The 24,313-nt window shown below is 39.6% G+C and overlaps 3 long non-coding RNA genes across 17 annotated transcripts in view; 1 reads left to right on the top strand and 2 right to left on the bottom strand.

The window, feature by feature from the left end:
- The window catches only part of LOC128078382 (uncharacterized), a 31,578-nt gene extending 20,226 nt beyond the window's left edge, over positions 1-11,352 (bottom strand). The window contains exons 1-2 of the long non-coding RNA XR_008205624.1: positions 11,129-11,352; positions 6,507-6,619 (exon numbers count right to left, since the gene is read on the bottom strand). This is a non-coding gene — a long non-coding RNA (uncharacterized LOC128078382). The remainder of the gene's footprint in view (positions 1-6,506; positions 6,620-11,128) is intronic.
- LOC128078361 (uncharacterized) overlaps positions 1-24,313 on the bottom strand; it is a 456,397-nt gene that overhangs the window by 315,950 nt on the left and 116,134 nt on the right. For all 15 annotated transcript variants that reach the window (XR_008205608.1, XR_008205603.1, XR_008205623.1 and 12 more), the window contains exon 2: positions 21,855-21,916. This is a non-coding gene — a long non-coding RNA (uncharacterized LOC128078361). The remainder of the gene's footprint in view (positions 1-21,854; positions 21,917-24,313) is intronic.
- Positions 1-24,313, top strand: part of LOC128078388 (uncharacterized) — a 31,459-nt gene that overhangs the window by 1,099 nt on the left and 6,047 nt on the right. The gene's annotated exons all lie outside the window — the stretch shown is intronic.

Raw genomic sequence — 24,313 nt, 5'->3', positions numbered from 1 at the left:
CTCTCTTTCTCACTGAGCCAGCATCAATGATTCATTAGCCACTTGCTAAAACTCAATAATCAGTTCATGAATGGCTGAGTTCAACCATTATGAAAACAATATACAGAATCAGTAAATAATGGCCTCTGATGAATCTGCTGTACTGTATTCCTTTTGAAAGGAGAAACAATAGAAAGATCCAGAATAAAAGTAGAAAAGGGAAGCAAATGAACCCAATAAATCATATGGAAGCCTAACTTTGTACTGCATACATGAATTTACTTTGTGCATCCAACTTCTTTATAAGCTCCACGTATCTGATTTTCTACAACTGAGTGCATTTCAAAACCTCAATATATGATTCTTTATGCTACTTCCTAATTCTTGGAATTAAATGAAGTAATTTTTTGGGGGGGACGTGTTGTTAGCTTTTGTTTTGAGAATGTGATCTGGAGTCAGAAAGTTCTTTCTATATTTAATAACAACAGCAAAAGTATTTTTCACACACAGAAATAATGCTCTCATTGTAACATCACAAAAGAACTCTCTTCGGGCTCAAGATCTGTGCCTCTCATTGGTAATACCTGCTCAGGAAATTAAGCTAGGAAGGGAGAAAGGGAGTGAGGGAGGGAGGCAGGAAGGAAGGAAGGAAGGAAGGAAGGAAGGAAGGAAGGAAGGAAGGAAGGAAGGAAGGAAGGAAGGAAGGAAGGAAGGAAGGAAGGAAGGAAGGAAGGAAGGAAGGAAGGAAGGAAGGAAGGAAGGAAGGAAGGAAGGAAAGAAGGAAGGAAGGAAGGAAGGAAGGAAGGAAGGAAGGAAGGAAGGAAGGAAGGAAGGAAGGAAGGAAGGAAGGAAGGAAGGAAGGAAGGAAGGAAGGAAGGAAGGAAGGAAGGAAGGAAGGAAGGAAGGAAGGAAGGAAGGAAGGAAGGAAGGAAGGCAAACAACCTCTAAGGCATCAAGGCATTGTTTTATACCTAAGATTAACAAGATCATTTTTAGAGATCTTATTTTAGTAATATGTGTGCCAAAGTTAAATCTGAGAGAGGTTTCCTTAAGTTGCTGGACCAGAAGATAATGAGTTTCACAAATTTCTCCAGCATTCAGGAGAATGGAGGATCTTCACAGAATCTTGGGGCCAATGCATCTTTCTTTCTCTGAATTGAAGCCCTTGCTGCCTCTGGTTTTTTAAGTTTAAACTTGGAGGTTTGCTTCTGTGAATGGGGCTCCAAAGGAATAAAAAAAAATCCTTCAGTCCCATCCAGTGTGTATTTTGAAAAATTTAGCTTCCCTAAGGTCTTAACAAAAGGAAATCCTACTTGTGGGAAGAGATGATTAATCTGAGATGCTCCAATGCACTCTGTGTTGTAATGATGAAAAGGATGCTCAACAGGTCTAAGCCTTTCGAAGGGAGGATCTTTGCAGGGTGTGGTTCATGAAGCATCTTTAGCTCTTGACATAGCAGAGGGCATCTCAGAATAATAGAGCCTCTCTCCAGGGAACAAAATGAATTTCCAAGGCTTTTCTTTATCAGGTTAACGTTTGACAAGCTTGCTTTAATGCTCTCATTCTCCCCAAGTAGCACAGATGAGGAGGACAGGAAAAAGTTTGTGGCAGAGAAAGACAGAAGGAAAAGAAATTCAAGATTTTCAAAACAGCGTGCCCAAAAGCACACTTTCTCTCCTTACTGCAGACATCAGGTAATGAGAACAACTGGATGTACCATAGATTATTCTAGAAACTTGAGCCAAAAATTAAACAAAAAAAAAAGTGTATAACAGCTGAGAAAAATGCAAAGACACACACAGAATCTTCTGAAATCTTATTGCTTAGGTGTATGGGCTGAAAATCAAGTAATGCTTAAAACTAGGTGCTCCACAGAGCCATCAAAAGTCTATCAGCCCACCTTCAGTCATGCATTAATTTTCCTACTACTGACTTATTATTTACGTGATCCCACAAACACGCACAATCCTTCAAACAAAAGCAAAGGCACGGCCCTGTCCAGAAGATCTGCTGATCTAAGTTCATCCTAATATCAATACAAATAATGGAACACACTTTTGCTCTCTAAAATGGCAGTCAAAGCAAATTGGGCATTCTGAGCTGGGCTCTGGCAGCCTTTTGTATTGCTTTCATTAGAGTGTCAGACTCTTTAAAAAAAAAATAATGTGACAAAGGAAGGGTGGCTGGTGAGCTGGCAATCATACGACGTCTAAAGATCTGAGCTCTTCTGTAATGATCATATGTGATTTACAGAATCAAAGGGTCAAATTCTGCCCTCAATTACACACCTATTGCTAGGTGGTACACCACCACGTGGCACAGTGAATTAGAGAGATTATTATATATCTGAAGAAACAGAAAAATGGTCTCCGGCCTTCAAAGTAACAAATTCAGTGTTGATCCTATATTAAATAATAACATCTAAATGTACAAAAATATCAATCAATCTTCAGCATTCTCTTTTTTTGTTGTTGTTGTTTTTCTTTTTTTTAAAAAGATATTTGGTGTAACAGAACTGCTACATATCACTTCCTTTAGACAGCATTTCTTGTCTACTTTCAATGCAGGGATACGCCCCAATAAGGGAAAACTGAAAATCAGGAACAACAATGCTGCAATTCCACAAAATACTAAAGTGTAGGCTGGGCTTACTGGGAGTTCCCCATCTCTAGTATACCAAACACTCTGCACTTCAGATGCTACGGACAGTAAAGTGGGAGACAAAGGGACATGACCAACCTCTTTTAAGTGGTCTATGGGGAAAGGACAGGGGGAAATGGCTGTAAACTGGAGCGTAGGAAGTTCCGCACCAATATGCAAAAGAACCTCTTCATGGTGAGGGTGACAAAGCAATGCAACAGGCTGCCCAGAGAGGTTGTGGAGTCTCCTTCTCTGGAGATATTCAAGACCTGTCTGGACGCCTACCTGTGAAACCTGCTGTAGGGTGCCTGCTATGCAGGGGGTTTGGACTCTAGAGGTCCATTCCAACCCCTACAATTATTCTGTGATTCCGTGAATTCCAGGTTTCTGTTGCCTCCTTACAGCTCATGCCTTCTCAAAAAGGATTAATATAACGTATTCTACAGGAAAATTTATTAGACACCCTAGTTACTTAATTTGGTATGAATTCCCCTTCCCTTAAGGCATCAGAAACACTACAGATTTCAATTGCTGGCTTCTGCATCTTTTTATATGCATGCCAGCCCATAATCCCAAACTTGCTGAACTTGTGGAGTTTCTCCACTGGCACTAGTGGGATTTCATTCAGGTACCATGGCAGATACTAGGAAGAGTGGAATTGAAAGCCAGAGAAATTGAAATCTCAGCTTGCTTGAGGCATTTCTCTTATCCTTTCTATGTAAATACATGACCAAGGAGAAAAAATTACTGTTGATAAAAACAGCTTCTCATCCACACTTGGTGAAATAGCTAGTACATTTTCTTTTAGGAAAACGCATTCCATCACTTTCTCCAAAAGCATACGTACATGCATACACATATATATATTTAAAAAAATCTTAAAAGGAACAGGCTGTCACATCCAGATTTCATACAGAAACAAATTTTCTTCAATGACCGCTTTGACTACATGTTTTTGACTGCCCCCAGCACCCACCGGTGTGATTTGATTCTGCTGTCCTTAAAGACCAGTGTCATGCAGAAACTCAGAGAGAACTCTGGAGGCAGGGAAAATACTGCACAGACCAGTAGACTAATAGATACACATATCTGCATCGTAACTGCATGTTTAGAACTTCAAAGTGTGTTTGCAGCATTTGTTTTGAAATGCAATTAATATCCACTGTACAATTTTTTCTGCTTTCCCAACTAACAGCATTTGTGTAATTATTTGTAAATAAATGTAATAAATTTTACTGGAAGACAGAAATAAATTCCAACTTTCCACGCGGAAAAAAACGCAAGTATAAAGTTAGGGATGGCTTCAAAAGTCATCAAATGGAATTGCAGACTAGAGGAAACAATGGGCTAGGAAAAGAAATAACGAGGAGGATCATTGAAGAGCTATTCCATCAGTTTGGACATGCCACCGAAACATCGCTGCCCCATGGCTCTGCACCTCCTTCCTCTAACTGGAGTCCGCTCTGCCGTGATTTATGTTGTCAGCACTGTATTTCCATGTCATTTTCAAAAGAACAGAATTTTCTGGATCTTCCCTTCCTTAGTTAATATACATGCACACACTCACACAAAACATATGTTAATAACTTCAGACCACAAATTTAATTTATCTCAGCTTTCCACCTGACATCATTTCTTGTCATGTGGCGCATACCCATCCGTAAACAAAATGGGGATTCATTACCATAGCAACAGAGAGTGTGACTTTGATCAGCTTCAATGATTATTTGTAGGCACACACGTTTACAGATATCAAAACCCTAAGTGAAGGCTGATTATCTTTCTTTAAAAATGAAAGCAGTTAGGTTGGTTTATCTGTATGAGAAAGAATGCATGCTACAGACACTAAAAAATACCTCTGAATGGAATGCGAAGCTGCTGGCCATCAGCCTGATGTCACTTCCACTTACCTGTGCATATATATATTCCTAATATGAATAATTTGATGTATGCGTCCTTTGACCAATGAAGTATTTTCTTTTTGTTCCCTGGCAGATGTGATATTTAGGGCTGCGTGTGCAGGTGTTTGGGGGGCTGGCTTGTGTGGGATGAGAAGAGGTGGTAGTCTGTAGCTTGACAGAAAAAGAGGAAAAAATCCGAACAATGTGTTGAAAAAGACTGTACTCAGAGCTGTGCAGGACCAGCTGTTTTTTTTTCTAATTAGAATAACAAAAATAGCACATACTAAAATGTTGGGTTTTTTTGTTTTTCTTTTTTGTTTTGTTTTGTTTTGTTTTTTTGTTTTTTGTCTCAAGAGCAGTGAATGCTTTAAGAACTATAAGGAGAGAGCTTTAAAACCTATTTAAATGAAGGAATGTTTCAGGAGCCATATGGAGAAGGAGAAGAAAAGGGGAAAGCAGAGAAATGTTTTATTTTTAGCACAAGTATTTCGATTCTTCATCCAATATTACACAGAAATTATCAGACTTCTAAACTTCCAAAAATGTCAGTGCTGAAGCTGCCTTTTGAATCATAGCTTAAACAAGATATCTTAAAATATTTAGCGTATTTCAGTAATGCATTCTTCCAGGTACTGCAAATTCCATTATATGTCCTGAACATGCATTGAGATATATTACTTATGATATATCTGTGTTCCAGTAATGTACGATAGCAGCACATAATCAAGTATGTGACAAACACTCAAAACACACACGGTATCATCAGTCTTTTTTCCTTCCTTCCTTCCCCTGCCCCCTCCCTTTTCTCTTTTTTTTTTTTTTTTCCCTGAAGCAGGGATGATTCAAAACTTACAGGAATAACATTTGTAACAACTCTGGCATTCTGGACATCTGCACTGTTAGAGTACTTTAAATAAAGTCACATGGCCATAGGGAAATTTCACAGAATTAAAATCACAGTGACTTGCCAAGGTGTATAACTAGTTTGTTTTCAGCTGTTCTCCTCATGAATAGTTACCAAGCAGGCATATCCTAAAGCTAGCACAAGCTGTCATTTCACCAGAAATATTCAATATTTAAAACAGAATTTAGAATTTGGAATTTCATAAATGAAAATAATTGCAGCTCAGGCAAAATAGCACCGTTCCAGCGCCGTACCAGACTTGCTTTGTACGAGGCTTCCCAGAATCAGCATGTTAAGAGCTGTATTGAATTCTTTTTACTACTTAAAGAAAACAATGAAAATGCAAGAGGAATGGCAAGTCTTCTCCCCCAGAAGTAATACTTTGCTAGCATTTTACTGACTATCCCTTCATCAAGCACAAAAAGAGAAAACACAGTGCGATCCCAAGACTTCCATCTGTTTCAGTCCATTTTGATCAAACACACGATGTGTATTCGTTTCCACCGCCATATGTGTGAGCGCGAGCCAGCAGCAGCTCCAATCAGGACAGGGAGGGCTGGAGGCAGGAAAAGGATGGAGGAGCAAGAGATGGGGTCCCGGCAGCTCACAGAGCCACACTGCACCCAGCAGGGAGCACCCTGGGGTCTTGGAAGCCACAGGCCATCCACATCCCACCTGTCCTCACTGGCAGAGGTGGCCGTGGTGAGGTCATGTCCTTTGGTTTTCTGCTTTTGCAACCAGAGGGGACAGAATAAAGGAGATTTGCAAGGCGAGAGAATACCACGCTTTCCTTTCACACGAGATTTAGTAGTGGCGCATTATTAAAATATTATGAAAATCTTTATTGGAGCTTGAATAATGCCCTGAAATAGATATTGAGCTGGTTAATAAATTACATTTTCAAACGAGAGAGATTTTATCACCAAAACATCTCATGATTAATTTCTAATGTGAGGCTTACGTCCCTAACTTAAAACGTTTGATTTTGCATTTGTGTTCAAAGGTTGAGCACTTAGTAAAGTTTCTATGAGAAACTCACTGAATTTTTTCTCTATATGGAAAAAAAAAAAAAAATCACTAACCTGTTAATCCACTACAACTTCATAACCTCAATTACAGCTCTTGAGATGAAGGTGATTAAAAATAAGTATTTTCCACCACTTTCAAAGAGTAGGTCATACCTTCCAGAGGAATTCTGTTTAAAAAATTTCAATGATAAATTAATGGCAATAATTAGAACTGGTCAGAAATGTTGCACAAGATATTTCCCATTTCCAACCAGTTCCAGCAGTCACCACGTGGCATTTCAATGTCCCAAGTAATCCACTGCAGTAACTAGGATTATTTCCACTGGAATTATTTCCACTGATTGGGGATAATAAAAATGTGTGAGCTACGAAGGAAAAAGGAAAAACCAGCAAAAAAAAAAGCCACAGTATTAAAATTAGGAACTCATAGCTCCTAAAACTTAGCAGGGAGCATGAAGCCAAACTTCTGCTCTAAGGAATTTTTTAAGATATTAATTTCTATTAACCAGCATTTTACTGACTTTGGCCCACGGCTCATATTTGTGGCACACCATTTTCTAACACATTTGACAAATCTACTGTTGCTGTTTCTGAGCAGCCCATGCTCCTTGATCCTGGATCCAAGATCCAGGCAAAGCTGTGATGAGATTGCTTGAGTTTTCAGATCATCTTTGAGTACAAAACATAAGATTTAGTTTATTTAGTTGGATATTACCAAGTCCCACTCAGCATCACAAAAGTGCATGTTTATATACTCAGCACTCATTTCATTCATATTCTCAAAGTAATGAATTGTTTTTTTTTCCTTTTCTAATTAGTAGTCAAACAACAGACAAATACAAAAAAAAAAAAAAAGAGAGAAACAAAGAAAACAGAAACACAAAGACAAAAATCGGATTCTTTAACCCTGTCACTGACCAGAACTTCTCTATTTAATTCCAATCCTAAAAAGTGAGAGCCATTCTCCCAGATTTAACAGCTCTCCTGTTTCCCTGCAGTGCTTCTCCAAACCAGCTTTGTGGCTGACACAATCCAACCAGAGCTCCACCTGTAACTCTCCCACTCGCAATGGATTTTACTGCCATCAAATTCTCAAGAAATAAGAATTTTGCCATTGTCTTTATGGGGACAGGAAGAGATTTTAAGCGAGCTAGGCTGCACACAAGGCTTTTGTCTCATTTTAATCAGGATGTTGGATGCACAATTCAATACTGATTGTGTAATCAGGAAGCAAGAAGAAACAGAACACAAACGAATTACTATAGAAAATTGTCCTCATAATGGGGTCATGAAGCTTAGAGATATACATTTATAATATTCTGTCAAAATACATTATGTGAGAAAATAAATTATGTTAAGAGAAAGTATGTTTTAATTACAAGCACAATACTTCTCCAAACTGGGGAAAAAATGGTAACCCTTTATTATTATCATTACATGAATGTAGCATCAACGTGCATAGAAGTTCCTGTACAGGGCAGACATCTGTTGCAGCTCGGAACCGTGTGCATGTAAAGTTTAGGATTTAAGAATCTTCCCTTACTTTTTTTTGAGAGATTTTTTTCTGACTGTCCTTGTGTGAAACAGAAACCCAAACAATGCGACAAGAGCAGTTTGTTACCACGTGCATGACAGTGCTTAGAGGAGCTTGCACTGAGACAGTGCAGCGTTTAAATCACTGAAAATAGAACACAGAAGAACAGAATGCATTTTTTTTCTTTAAAAATAAATAAATAAATAAATAAACACAGAAACCACCACATATCCTGTTTAATTTTTAGCAAACAATTGAAGAACAGCATCCTAATGGGAAAGAGAATGTTAGGATGCACAATTCACCACGCGATCGCACATTTAGCTGGAATAGGTACAACGGCAAGCGAGCTTTTTATCATCTAATTGCTAACAGAAACGCAACAGGTGTTAGACATGCCAGCCTAATAAATCGAGAGGTGGAATCAAGCTTTTGAAAAGGAAACGTTTCCATCAGCCGGCCTTGACTACAGGTCAGGTAAAGTCCCGAAACACTGAGCTGGGCTCTCTGAGCCACATGCCCAGCACGGGGATGGTGGCAAGGAGCTCTGCACGCACACAAGAGCACAAACACACAGCTGCTGCCTCAATGCCCTGAGCACAAGAGTGCACTAAAAGGGAGGGTAAGGCATAGGAAGGGGAAGTTAGGCCATGTCATTCTCTAACTAAAATGTCATTTTGTTGATGAAACACATTCTTAGCAAAATAAAATTTTAAATCATTGCCGGCTTTCAGAGGTGCACCCTGTTCACCCAAAGGTTTTCTGGCTGCATTAAAACATCTTTCTTACCACAAGGTGGCATCTTCTTATTTTTATATAAAACATCTGAATATTTACATAATTTGAATAATTTTCTACACCTGAACATTCCTGGTTTTTTGATGACAGCCATTTAGCATCTGTGCAGATACGCAGCAATGATGTTAGACTTCACCCCACAAATGCTCACGAAAGGAGCTGCTGCTGCTGCTCTTAAACCTTTTCACAGATACTGTGCACATCCTGAATCCCTCTGCTAAATGTTCTGCTGACAAGGCATACAGGGACATAATGATACTCCTTTCAAATTCTGTGGCAACCGGAATTAAGAATTTACACCAGGTGTAAAAAAAGGCTGAGCTTTCTCCCAAAGCACCTATTGGAAGAGTACATTACTGGAGTAGTGTGACCAGCTTCTCAGCATGCAGATATCTTAAAATATAACACAGAAATTCTCTAAAGCCAAGGAACTTTACACTCCATAGTTCAGATGCATAAACCCAAACAACTGTGGAAACGCCGAAAAATGCACAAGATGCATTAGCAGGATTTTTTTTTTCCTTAACTCTACTCAGATCAGTACTAATATAACCCATATGACAAATAAAAGGGGGAAGTTCCAAGTCTATAATGACTTCCATTTTGCACAGTTATCTACTTCCAAAGGTGAAGTTATTCATCTAAGGAGAAGAGTGTAACATCCACCAACAAAATTCAACTTAACACAAGAGGAAATTACAACACAAGTGAGAAATTGGAGGGCTGAGCTCCCATGGCAGCACTTAAATCCATCTCCCTTCCCTCCCTCCCTCCCTTTCCCCCCCAGTTATAACTCACTAAAACAGAAAAAAAAGGGGAGAAAAATAGTAAACATATATATATATATATATATATATATATATACATATATTTAATACTATCATTTCATTAGATATGTCAAGCTGGACATGAGGCAGCACTGTGCCCTGACAGCCCAGAGAGTCAACCGTATCCTGGGCTGCATCAAAACCAGCATGGTCAGCAGGGCAAGGGAGGAGACCCTGCCCCTTTGCTCTGTGCTTTGAGACCTCACTTGGAGCACTGTGTCCAGATGTGGAGTGCTCAGTACAGGAGAGATGTGGACCTGTTGGAGAGCGTCCAAAGGAGAGCCACAAAAGTGAGCCCGGGGATGGAACACCTCTCCTGTGAGAACAGACAAAGAGAGCTGTGCAGCCTGGTGAAGAGAAGACTCTAAGCTCTAAAGTGACCTGATAGCAGCCTGTCAGTATCTGAAGGAGGGCTATAAGAAGAAAGGGGACAGACCCTTTAGCAGGGTCTGTTGTGACAGGACAAGGGAAAATGGTTTCAAACTAAAGGAGGGGAGATGATGATAAGGGTGATGAGGCACTGGAACAAGCTGCCAAGAGAGGCAGTGGATGCTCCATCCCTGGAGACAAACAAGGTCAGGCTGAACCAGGCTCTGAGCAACATAATCAAGCTATATGTGTTCCTGTTCATTGCAGAGGAGTTAGAGTGAATGACCTTTAAGGGTCCCTTCCAACACAACTGGTTCTCTGATTCTATGAGCTTAGAGCTACCAATGCCAATCTCAAGCTGTTGTTGACTCCAGAACAACCCCAGACCCCTGCCCCACATTCAATCATAGTGAAACTGCAAAACCAAGGGAAATTTTCTGCCAAAACATTTTTTTTTTTTTTTTTTCAGGAAGAAATTCAAATTTAATACTTATAAAATGTTTCAGAAGTTTTCCTCAGCTTCACTCCAAATTTTTATCACATATACTCATCTATTTCTAAGACAAAGGGCTTTCTTTACGTTTTCAAGAAAACTGGTTTGGTTTCTTAACTTGAAACTATTCACTTTCGAGTCTACTCCAAAGAATTTTCTCCTTTACAACCAGTGTTTTCAGAGGCAGCACAGTAATTCTGAGAATCATGATGTTGTAGAAGAGCATCAGAATATTTCTAAGCCCAGTTCTCCCACAACTCTCAAAACAAGCCATTGGATAAATATTTTTTATTGGCCTGTGATTTCAAGAAGCAGAAAAATATCGCATTGTTTCTCATACATAACCTAAATAGATGGCTGCAGCTTTGTGAAAACAATTCATGCTCACAGTATTTTCCACGTCCCAACTGAGAGATCAGTGCAGAGCAACATACAGATCCTGGCTATAAGCAAAGAACCACTTCACTCAAGAGCTGAATTATCAATTTAAAGCAGCAAGATGAGAATGTAATCATCTGCAAACACATATGAAGCAACAGGTCTAGCCATTACATTTACTCCCAATTATTTGCAGCTGCAAAAACATACAAACCATTTTTTTTGCACACACGGTTTCATTTTTGAACCCTGACAAAAATCACTTCCTATGTTTTACCTGCTGTGCTGGGGGAGCTTTCCAAACTTCAGGCTACTGCAGATACCTTCTTGACTGAACTGACCTGCACCAGATCATCCACAGAGAAAATCACTTCAAAAATGCTCGGTGAAGCCGCATCTCTTTAGGTCTGACCACCACTTCTAACATCATCTGACAACTGAAAACAAAAGGGAGCCACTCACATGCACAAGTACCGGATGCTTATCCCAGCCACAAGTGGAAAACAATGGCAAAGTGGTGTAAAACCTACATAATCTTTTTTAAGGGTATTCCTCCAGTTAATTTGTCTTTAAAAATTACTAGGCTCAATTGAATGGCAAGAATAAAAACAATGGCCCCAAAGTAACCTGCTGCAGTTTCTATTTTGTTTGCAGTTTGGCTTGTTATTGTCAGTTATTCATACTGAGGTGTTACTGTGTATTTGTATACGAAGTCCTGTTTTCAAGCTGCAAGGCATTCCCTTAGGGCCATGCACGGCATTTTGTAAGATCTGGTGAGAGCCATAAGATTCCATCTGCCAAATCCAATAATGCTTCTAGAATGGAGCTGACGACCTCTCCTCTGCATCCTGAGCACCAGCAGTACAGGGCTAGGGGTTGCCAGGCCACAGGTAGAAAAACAGTAGTGGGCATGGGGTGGAGAGCACTGAGCATATGCTGACTACCTCTGCACATTCTCAGATCCCCCATGTTTGCCTCCAAACAAAAACAGCCTTTAAAGCATCCAACCCAAATATGCAACAGCTCCAAGAAAATATAAATAACACGGCCTTGCTGTATATATCTCAGTGCTTGACCGTAGTTACATGTATTAAATCGAATATTTAATCTTAAATTGAAGAATGTAGGCTCACACTGTGTGCATTAAGAAATTCTCTGTATGTCTGGAGCCCAAGGAGACACGGGTTGGTTAACCCCAACAGATGGAGGCGCAAAGAGGCCCCACCTTCACTAGTTCCACCTTCACTGTACTTTTCTTTTTGCACTACATAAATTAATGTGGTGTGGTAAAGTCTGCGTAGAAACTGGTGAGTGTCCCACAAAACAAATGCTTTCTTCAAACGCAGCAGAAAATATCCTTTTGTGCTAACTTATCCTGTCTGTTGTGCATTTGAGCTTCCTGAGAAGCACAGCCACCACCACAGGAAAACCTTGGTCTGCTGGAGCTGTCATCATTGCCTCTCCTCCAGCTTATCTTAAGCTCTGTTACTTTACAAATAATATTAGAACATAACCATCATGATTAAAATCCCTGATGCTATTAACAGCTACTGTGACATGTTACCTCTATCATTCCTTGTACAGCATTGGAGGTATTCAAGTTTTCAGTATGGTTTGTATTAGCGCATAACTTTTCTGTGGTAGCTATTTCATGTCCTTGAATTGCAGGAGAAATATCAATAATTTCCAGCTAAACCAATATATTTTGGCTAGGAAGCAGTTTTTCCGCACATCAACATAAGAAAATGAAAAGCAGATCCTCTATTTTGATATCTTACGGGCTACTCTGTTATTCTAACTAATGAATGGAGCAGACAGCCTACATCTCCTTATAATTTACTTCTCATTTCTTTTAATTTATCAATGCAAAATAATTTAGCAGAGAGTCATTAATTGAATTTCAGAGAGAGAAGCATTATTAGATATGTTAAATTTCAACAATGTGGCTTCAAAACAGCTGTAGCCATGGATTTTTTTTAAGCTTTAATTGAACATCTGTGCACTTTAATTGATTAATTTGAACTAAATGCAAAGGAAAAAATAAAAGCAACTGTAGATATCATGAGTGTAACAAACTCATTTTCGTTTCCTGAACTCCCTTAAATAACAACTCTATATGCATATCAGATTGCAAAAACAGCAGCGTTAAGCAGCAGCACGTTCACCCTACACTTCCAAACACTACACAGTTCCATTTCATAAAATAGAAAGAACATATGAGAAAATACCTGCACGCCCATTCATGTACAGCGTACACGTGGTCTGCAGTGCTTTGTTTCTCTCACCCAAGGGCAGCTTTCCCAGACAGGTGGGAGGACAGAAAATCTTTATTTCCCTCTTTATCCTGTTGTGTAGGCAGGACAGGAAGCCAGCTCCTGCACACTGCCCCAGCTAGACTTGGGCTGTAGCTGAAATCAGCTTTCTGACCCAAGCTAATGTGATACCCAGCAAGCCTGGGAAACACCAGCGGGCATGTGGTTGGATGTAGCATCCCAAAAAGTCAGCAGGCACAATAACCAAGTTACAGCCAGATGACAGACAGAAGAGAACTGAAGAAAGACTTCAGCAGACTTGGCTACTGAAACCAATTTAGCATGTGGCTATGTCCTGAGCTACATTCCCCACTTTGCAAGGGAAGGCTGAGGCACCATGATAAGACGTGCAACAGCCAAACAAGCTGCCTGCAGTAGCCATGAGAAGTGATGAAGACAGGACTGGCTTACCTACAAGGAGACACAGCCGCAAGTTCCAGTTCAAGGAAAGTCTCCAGACCAGAAGTTTCCCAAAAAAACATCTCCTAAGCACAGGATCACAGTCAGTCTCTTAAAGCTGAGCGTGAATTACTCTTCTGAAGTCTAAGAGGAGAAGACAGTGAATACTATACTAGAAGGGGACACCAGGCACAGGATAACAAGCCAGCAGGTATACAATATGTGCCTAGGAATTATTCTGTCCTTCAGACATTACTGTGTATGACATTTTTCATTAGACACTTGTTGAAGGCTTTTGTTCAAGATGTCGTTTCTAGGAATCAACGAGGCATTTGAGTCCAGGCTGGATGTGGCTCTGGGCGGCCTGGTCTGGTGGTTGGCAATCCTGCCCATGACAGGGAAGTTGAAACTACATTATCTCTGAGGTCCTTTTCAACCCAGGCCATTCCATGATTCTGTTATTATTCTGGCAGCTGTGAATAGTGGCTTTGGAAGTCCCCACCTCTTGCACTGCAGAGCGAGTGACTAATTCTGCTTTCCACCACTGCGAGGAAAAAGTTCTGTTTGGAATTTTATTCACTGACATTTCTGTGCTCAAGGTGGTTATTACCTCTTACTAAGAAACCAAAAACTTATCGAGAAACTCACAGGCTATTACTTAAGCTACTGAATTCCTTTCATAGACTGAATATTGCGGCCTGAAAGACAAAAAAAATAAAATTAGAAAACTCCACGAACTTCAAGACAGTAAGTTCTCGCAGTTCCCAAAGAAACTGATAGATGATGCAAACACAGTTTCTGATAAATTAAGGGCACTTTTTATTTGTGGGTAAATATATGAGCAGCTCCCTAAATTAGAGACCCACCTTCAGAATCTTAAGAAAAAAAAATAAATTACTCCCATACCAATAACACTTCAGGTTTACATTTCATATAAATATCTTCTAAAACTCAGTTGTATATCTGTTGGAATCTATTGCAAAGTTCTAAAGCTAGGTTTTTCTAAATGTATATATTATGACTTAAAACAACAACAACAACAACAACAAAGAAAATCCTTACCAAAAGCAATAATAATACAAATTACATCCCTTAAATACAGTTGTAAAAGTAACTTTGAAAGGACATAGTAATAGAGAAACCAAAATGGTTACCAGAGTAAGCAGACAGGTGACTTCTGTTGGCCAGGGAGGTGGTAGAGTCACCAAGCCTGGAGGTCTTCAAGGAATGTTTAGACATTGTGATAAGGGACATGGTTTAGTGAGAACTATTGGTGACAAGGAGATGGTTGGACTGGATGATCTTGTAGGTCTTTTCCAACCTTGTGATTCTATGATTCTGTGATGAGCTATCATGGAGCACACTGGTAACCAAGCTAGCAACCCAACCAAACACACACACAGAATTGGGATCATGCCATTCAAGATTATCCTGACAAAAACCTAAGGTCATTTTCTGGCTGAGTTATGTAAACTAGATGAAGAAGAGGCTCTCAAGACTTTTTGGATGCCCTCCAGCAGCTACCTGTCCAAGGGATGACACTCATCAAACAGCTTAAAAGTTAATTCTCCAAGAACACTGGTGTGGGCCATACAGTAGAGCTGCAAGAAACATGTAGGAAGCAAATAACTTATGCTATAGTCCCCGTATTTGCACTTTTTTCACAGAGGTGTATTACTGCTCATACTTCACTAAAGCATTAATGTTTGTTTCTCCATAAAACATTCCATCTACTTGTTCAAATTAAAGAGAAAAAAAAAAAAAAACTGTCAGAAAAAGTCACATTTTAAGGTAGATTCAAGGATGGAATACCATAACTCACAAGCTCTCTTGTTGAATCGGGTAATCATAACTATTAGAGGTTATTTTGAAATACTTTTTTTTAGTGTTTTAGGACTATTAACGTCATGTTCAAATCACTCCAAGGCTTTTTATACTTTTTTTTTTTTCTTGTTGTTGTTTTACTGTTCGGGGGATGCAGTGACTCATTGGCATATTTCCAGCACAAGACGCATTTGAATAATACATGACATGCCCTTTAGCTAGCATCACAATGCCAGATTTAAAACAAGGTAAGAAGTTTCTCTATATACACTCCCAGCATTCAGCTGCTCATAATCTATAGCGCTAACAATTCATCATCGAACCCAGAGACTTGCTGCCAACTTATCAAAGTGGCCACTGGATGCATATGATCTAGTCTGAGCATCTGGCTCTTCACTGCTCCTGACATTAGCACAAACAACAGAATCAGTGGACTATTGAATGCAATTACAGTAACCGAGACAGACAATAAAGATTGATAGCACCGTCTCTTTTTACATCACATACAGAACTAGTGGGGGTTAAAGCTTTGCCTTGAGCTGCCTTCATTTAACAATGATTGAAAATATGCAATTGTGATGGTAAAACACTGCAGCCTGTACCACTTCATTTACTGGACACATTATCAAATTAAATGAAAAGTGAACTGCCAAAAGCAACAGTTATTATATACTAATGATGAATATTTACTTAGCATTGTTCACAAATCACACAGAGAACAGAATCCTTCTTGTTATCTTCTTTGCAGGCTACAGATGAGTAGTTTAACATTTCTATGTTTACGTTAAATCTTCTGTCTACGAATCTCTAAATACAGACACGTGCGATGGGTTTTGTGCCTATCCATGTGGTTACAAATGTGTAATTAATATAACGCTCCAGTAGTAAATGAATCCTAATTGCTGCAAGGATTCTTCACCTCAAATCACAGTTGGTTTTATTGAAAGTACTTAACTAACCAAAGAAACTAAAGGAAAGTAGTATTTTGTCTCCAGCAGGATTTGCACCATGGGTCACGTGGCGTTCAACAATTCAGCAAGTGGAAAAATCCAGAAGCTCCCAGTGCACTGGATTCATCTAAGATGTATCTCTTGCAGAGCAATTTAAACATTAGTATTAGGTTATTGAATATTGAGAGAGCTAAAAAACATGCAGTACATTGAAACCACACAGATCAGGAAAAGGAGTTATGGAAATAACATTGTACAAGTTGTCGGCTGTTTTGCTAAAAACTAACTCCTTGTTTTACAGAAGTCATGCTAATAGCATAATTACCTCAAATTACATTGCATGGCAGTAGTCAAGCTACTGAATGGCAGAACTGACAGCTTCTTGGTGGCAGTAGCCTATTTCCTATGGATCGTTGTGTGGCAAAAGAAGTTGATGACAGTGCCAATAGGATACAAACTTTACAGCGCAATAGCAGGTAAAAAAGAAGGAAAACAGGCCCATCCCTTCCAACAACCAGTGATGGCTCAAGATGAGCACAATCTCTACCCACAGCAATACTGCTTCATTAGCTGCTAACCCTTAAACGAGGGTGAGGAGGGGTGGGTCCACAATCCATCCCTTCTGGTCACTCAGGTGCACTGCTTGCACCTGAGCTCCCTGGGTTCACCTTCTCAACTGGTGCTCAGCCAGTGGTTCAGGCTGTGACCTGGCAATTCCACAGCAGTTGATTTAACAGTTCCTTTGTAAGTGTCATGCAAGAATTGATATCATACAGAAATAATAATAATAAAAAAAGTCTTTGCCACAAACTCGAAAGTAAACAAAATAATAAGTGTACTGTCAGTGTCATGAAAAAACTTCTGTCAATTTTAGATCAATTGCAGTAAAGTAGTGGCTGTATAACATGTGGTACTGGTACTGCCTGGTTTGGGGTTACATGCACAGAAAATGCAAACAGATGGTCTTTGTCATGCAATGATATCCATGCATGCAGATTTTTGCCCGTGCATGAGCTCTGTTAGCTTCAAAATAGCTCTCAGTGCAGATACGAGTCACTCTGCAGGAGCATGCTGAGCTAGCTGAGACTGAATGACTAAGCTAAGAAGTTTAAATAAAAATAGGTATTTGGGTTTTTTCCACCCTTTCCCTCATACAGATCTGAATAGTAAAATAAAGCCATTGACAGAGCACTCACTAATACACATGAATTGTATCCTTCGAACTTTTTTAAAGCAAACTGATTATATTCCAAGAATTTGATCTCATTTCTACGGATTGCTGGTGTAAAGACAGTGTGAACTAAATGATATAAAAGAAGAAAACAAAGAGAGAAACATTTGTGTTTCTAGCTGCTAAGGCATAAAAGTGACAAACATCCAAGCATGCCACAATAGAAAACTAAGCACTGATCCCACATGATAAATTGAAAAAGCAACATTCTGTATGGTACTGTTTAACAATAGTGCAAAAATAACTGCCGGAAACTCTGGCTAAGGATGGCCCACAGACAGTTCTGGAAAGGATGAGGCATCAATAGGGAAACTACAAGTAGAACAAATGAATTATCCGAAGCCTACTGGAAACAGGAAACTGAGGACACTTCTATTTTCAAATGGCATTTATTATCATTCTCCTCTTGCCTTTTTAAGCAGAAAGCAGCTAAATTTAACATAATATTTTTCGAGAAACATATGTATTTTATTATATTCACATTTACTTGCTGGAAATATCACGAGAAATATTAGACTTCTATTTTCCATCCATGCCACTGTCTCCTCTTGAGTTTCCATATGAAGTAACAATAATCTATTCCACGAAGCAGTATGACTATTGAAGCCCATTTTTTACAATCATATTTTGTCCTCCCACACCAACCATTACCTTTATAACAGAAAGGACAGCAACAAAGGCTGTTGTTTGTCCAAGAGTATGCATGTGCTGACTGATCAACAAGCTGTTGACATGGGAGAGAGGTCAGTGAATGAGTCCTGTCCATCTTCCCTCAGCGAGGTACTTGAGAGATGTCTGTCCTGTACTTACACAACAGCAGCTTTACAGTTCTCAAAACACAGTTATTTTGAAACTCCTTTACAAACAGGTTTGCAAATGCTGGATTCACTGAAGGGAGAAGATGTGCAGGCCCAAGGGGTGAGCCTCATCTCCTTAGAAAACTAGCTATGAACTGCCATGGGGAAGGAGGTGGCTGACTGCCTTCAGAGGAAGTAGGACATTCCTCCTGAATGTTTTGTCAGGAGCTAGAGAAAAATTGCAGTGAGCTGAGAATTACAGGGAAAAGAAAGGAAAGAAGGAAAGAGTTAAAGATCTTGTCCCCAATATGACTGAAGTCTGAGATAAATCAACAGCTCTACTCATCACTTAGGGAAGGGCACAGTCCCAACCCTGCACCATGAATGAACACAGAATCAACTTTCAGAGATAAGTAATTGCATCTCAGTTACAGGAATCAAAATCTGTAGATGTAGATAGATAGATCAATAAGGTGAATATAGATTCAGCTTTTCACAAATTTTGGTTCACATTTCCATAATTCTCCCGTGTATTTCAGTGAAGATACTGTCCAGCTGCATCGCATTTCAGCAGGAGAGAAATAATCAAGTCAGACACATTATACCACAGTGGACAGAGTGGGGAGAGATTCTGTTGTTTGAGATCTTTTCTAAAGAGCAGAGGAATCGAGCTTCGTTTTTGTCTCTCAATTTACTTTGCCATTCTTATTGCGTCAAGCAAAAACCAGCCTCCAAAATAAAAAATGAAGTGTCACTCATTCTCCTCAAATACTGCCAAGAAAAGCCCCGATTCCCAAGCCACCCTTCTGCCCTCAAGTGTTCCTGTGACAGCGGCAGGCCATCTCCAGAGAAGAGAGGTACATCATAGCCACAAAGCTGTGTGGAATGACACCACCACCGCGTGCTTTCCCACCAGAGCTTAGTAACATCATCAAGTACATCTGAATTTCCGTATCCCTATCAATAAATAAATATGCTCATTAATTTTAAAATATCGCCATACAACAAGTAGAATAGGTCACATACACACACACACACACAAAAAACCAAATGAAAAAGGAACAAGAAAATATTCCAGCGTGTAGAGTGCTTAAGAACTTAAAGGTACTGATCTAAGCAGAAAAATGTGAAGCCAGTGCTCTTAAACCCCCTCTTCATATTGACACAGACCTTTGCTGCAGCATCGGACAAGAAACAGAACAGCTTGTCTGCCTCTGCAAGTCTGCCTAAACAATGCTCTAGTTTATTTGTCCTTTAAAATACACCACAGGTAATAATCCTTTATCCACAAATATCTTGAGTTCAGGGAAAAGAGCTTGTTTCAGCCAGTTTGACAGAGGCATGAAATAGGCAATATCATGCAAGATGAGAAATCTGAAAATGATATTTAATATGGAATAGAAAAAGTGCTGTTATATAACACAAAAAGAATCTGATGTAGTCATGCTTTAATATTTTCCCAAAACTAAATCATGTTATTCTGAGGATACCTTCAGCATCGTGCACTTTTGGTCAAGGAGTGATTTTGTTTCTTGCTATGTCACAAGAAGAAAAACAGCCTCAGAACGGAATAGGCAAAGTATAAACTTGCTTGATTCTGAAACTAGTTTTTCTCACTGCTGTCTTATCTAAAAAATAGTTTCTCTGAAGATAGCTTTTACACACACACTTTTATAGCCCAAAGTCTCAAAACCCGTCGTCACTTTTAGCACAATTACATGTTATGTATTCATTCTTTTTATTTCAGAGGGACCATCTGTATATATTAAGTTACACATGTCCAATTAATTTGCAAGGATGCAGACTATGTTAAAGAAGTTCTTGAGATAAGAACACAGGATCTGGATTGTGCTGCCAGTACACCTCTGAGACCAAACAGGGTAATTGCTCATAGTGAGAAGAGCTTCATGGCCATGTAGAGTGTGACTCAATGCCAACAAAACCCAGGGGAGAACACTGCTCACGCCCTATTGAGGGACTTTTTTCACTTCCTTGTTTCTGCCACAACTGTCAGGTACCCATTGTTCAAAATTACTCTCACAGATCATTTCAGAAGCCCAGTGACCGATCTTCAGGAACTAACTGAATTGGAACTGCGCTTGGTTCTTTGTCAGAGATGTGCATGTTCTGTTTTTTGGTGGTACTGAACACCACAGCATCACAGTGGGCATCCAGAGCAGAGAGATTTAAGTCTGACAGCATACTGTGCTGAGAGGAGTATGGCCTTTTTGCAGACTCTCTCCAACACCCAGGGAAAGACTGTAAATGCAGAAAGATCACAGTTCTCCTCTGGAAATCTCTGCCATTCTTTTCTGGCCTTAGAGGAAGCCTAATACAAATGGTCTCCTGACTTAGACACTTGGAACAAACACCTAAAGATAAGGAAACAAGTCAAGATTCTGGAAGAGAATCCAGTAAATAGGAACAGGTCTTTGGCAGCCTTCCCACGAGAGCTGGAGTAAAGCACTTGGCCTGTGTTTCAGCTCCCTGTGTGTTTAATAGAAGGATAACATTACTGCCCTAACTCACAAGGGCACAATAAACACATTAATGATTATTATACCCTCTGAAAATATGGTAATGAAGGCTGTAAGTATAAGCACCATCACAAGGAACATTTCTGTGCACTTACTTTCACTTAGCTGTACTTTCAATATTTCAGAGCTTTCTTTCACATATACAGATCCTAAGGCAGAACTTGAGGGAACCCTCAGCCCACACCCACCACAAACTTTGGAGCTGTTTTTGAAAAAGGCTCAAACTGCTGCACCTGTGCAGTAGCGTGGGATGCAATCCTGCTTAGTAGGAACAGACTCTGCTATGGTTGTTGTCTGCAGAGGTCAATGACAGATGCTGAGTATCCTCAACTGCTGAATTCCATCACCACTTCCATTCCCAGGCAGCTCCCCTTGGCATGACAAATGAGGACACACAGGACACCAACCACAGAATGCAGAGGCCGCGTGCACGGCATGCCAGCACCCTCCCCAGCTGCAGCAGGCAGGACAGAGCCTGCCCTCTGGCACCAGAAAACAGTGCAGTGAAAGCCTTACAACTTTGCTATTTCCTGCATCCTGCACTGCATCATGGCAGGAAGGACTACAGTGAAACTGCTTTCCCTCTTTACTCATGAAGAGCAAAATGAGTATCTTTAAAATCTTTTAAATTCTTTTTATTTTTTTCCCCTTCAGTTAACTCAGAGATATTATGGCATGGAATTAAAACGCATCCCCTTTCATTCACCTCTGGTTCCTATTCCAGCCCCATCCTGAGAGCACCTTCTCTGACTTAGAGCTGAAGGTCGCAGAGTTTGCTGAATAAAGCACTCCAAGTTGCAGAGCACACACACTCAGATATACAAATACAGGACTGGTCATTACGGGGAACCACAAGATCAGGTATATAAAACTGGTAAAAAATAACTGATTTACAGCTAAATGCATAAACAGAAGAAACTTGTCTGGAGGCAAAGCAATAACGTGAGCATTACCTTAGCAATTCACAGTCTAGTCATTCATGTGAAAGATCTCTTCAAAGCAGCTGTTTCAGACTCTGGAAATTAAAGTAATAATAAAAATATAATTAAAACAAATACATACATCATTATAATTCTGGAATGTCTCAAAATAAGAATTAACAAAAGGTGAGCTTCCCCTTTAAGCAGCCCCACACCTGCTTAGGACAGCACAACCCTGCAGCAGGGGCACAGGGCCTTTAGAAAGCCCTACCCAGCCTAGCAAGCACACAGGCAAAGCACACAGTTAGTTTACAAAGGAATAATTGCTTCTCCTCCCTACCCCTTCCCTAAAGATGGCAAAATACACATTATTTAAAAATTAAAGGCATTTAGAGTAATAGTTCCCTAAATGCAAAGTATTTATTTCTTCTTTCATCACCGGTAGTTTATGGCGTTGTTTGGGTTGGTTTTGATTCTCGGTTTGTTCTCTTTTTTTCCCCTGCAGTTCGCTTAGTATTAGGCTTGTGCTGAACTCATCAATAAGAAATGAATTTTGGTAACTTTCAAAACCACTATATTATTTTTCCTTTTATTTGTAGGGAGTTTTTCTTCTCTCAGTGGTATTACTGCAATAAGTTAGTCATTATTTCTTTATGTTTTCCCTCCTTTCTTTAGTATTTCATTTCCCTTTACAGCACATCTCATGATCACAAAGAAAACAGAGACACTTATTTCTTTTAACAGTTGAAATTGCTGCAAGTGATTTAACTGTCATTTAATCTGATTCCTCTATTTTGTCTGTGGAGAAATATGTTTAATGTACTGGAAATTATGTTAATAAGAAAAAGCATTATCTCATTTAATGAAATAAATATACAAATATTTCAAAATAAAATAAAGAGGCAATCTTCACTGAGGAAAAAATGTCTCTTATGGTTTGCATAAAATAAACAAATGATAAAAATTAATGAATACATTGAAATACACTGACAAAAATTATGCCTAAACTCAAAAGGGAAAGAAAAAAAAAAAACAAAAAAACCAGAAGGAAACAAAAGGGAAGGTGACTGAATTGCAGCTCACCAAATCAAACAATTCCTGAGAAAACACAGCAGCAAGCAAAAAGGATCAGGGCACAAATGATTTTTAAAAATTATTTTATCACCTGAGGCAAAACTTCATTTTCCCCTCTCCCTTTTTAAAAAAAGTAGTAATCCTATCTCCTGCAATTGGCTTTTGTTTCATTTCCTTCAAATGGTGTTGAAAGAATATTTTTTTGTTTACTGACCGCAACTCTTTCATCCTTTAATTCTTTTTGGTCCTTTGCCACAAAGCACATTTAATTGATGGCGACAGATCCAAACCCCTCTGATTTAGTTAATCGTAACAGTCAATAACTCCGTTTCCAGGTTTTTACACTGTGAAGTATGTAACTAGCATGTACTAAGGTTAAGTAAATATTGTTAGTGGTGAGAGAAAAACTTGCAGCAATTATGTAATAAAAGCATGACCACTGCAACAGAAACACATAATTAGCGATTTAATTACAGACATCAAAACAAACTAAAGATGTCAATAAAAAAATCTACTGTGACAAACTGATTTCATTTCCCTGTTCTGCAATTCTAGATCTTAATGCACTTGCACTTCTTTATTGTTCCTTTTTTTTTTTTTTTTTTTCCCCAGAAACAGGCAGTGCAACACAAAATCAGATGCTGGGTGCCATCCGTTAGGGGTGCGACCAGTGGGGATTTGCTTCCTTTTCCCCCAGCTGAGAACTAGTGCCATCCATACAGCCAGCAGCTCCCCTTCACGACCAGCGGCACAGACAAGGCTGCTGCGTGGCAGAGAAGCCTCAGCCAATTGTCACAGCCCTTCCCAAGGCACTTTCTTCATGCACTGTTTTCCCCCTTTGCTTTCCCCCTTCATGCAAAGTGCTGTGGATCAGAACAGCTCCAGCTCGGTCGCTTCCGTTACTGAGAATAACTGCAAAGCACAAGAGAGGGAGAAATCTCAAGTCGCTTTCTTATTCAAAATGCACGGTTTTACTTCCCTGCAGTTCTCCTTTTGGTTTATAGGCTTGTCAATCTAAATTTGGGAAGGACAGAAGGAACCCAGTGAATGTTTGGGGTTAATATGAAGGAGTTCACATTCTTAGTTCAAAAAACCATCTAAAAATGCTCCCTGTGAAATGCTAAGCCTATTGCAGTCAGTTAAAAACTCCCACCACCATCAATGGGGTTTTCACTCTGCATCTGCAGGGGCTCTCACAGAGTCACAGAATTGTAGGAGTTGGAAGGGACGTCTGGAGATTGCCAAGTTCAACCTCTTGCCAAAAGCATGTTCCCTACATTAGCAGTTATACAGGAAAGCATCCAGGTAGGTTTTGAATATCTCCATAGAAGGAGACTCCACAACCTCTCTGGGCAGCCTGTTCCAGTGCTCACAAAGTAGTTCTGCCCCACGTGCAGATGGCAACATGTGTTCCTGTT

Source organism: Tympanuchus pallidicinctus, unplaced genomic scaffold (genome assembly GCF_026119805.1).
Source record: "Tympanuchus pallidicinctus isolate F22 unplaced genomic scaffold, pur_lepc_1.0 scaffold1, whole genome shotgun sequence".
NCBI lineage: Eukaryota > Metazoa > Chordata > Aves > Galliformes > Phasianidae > Tympanuchus > Tympanuchus pallidicinctus.
This window is presented reverse-complemented; position numbering and strand designations above follow the sequence as displayed.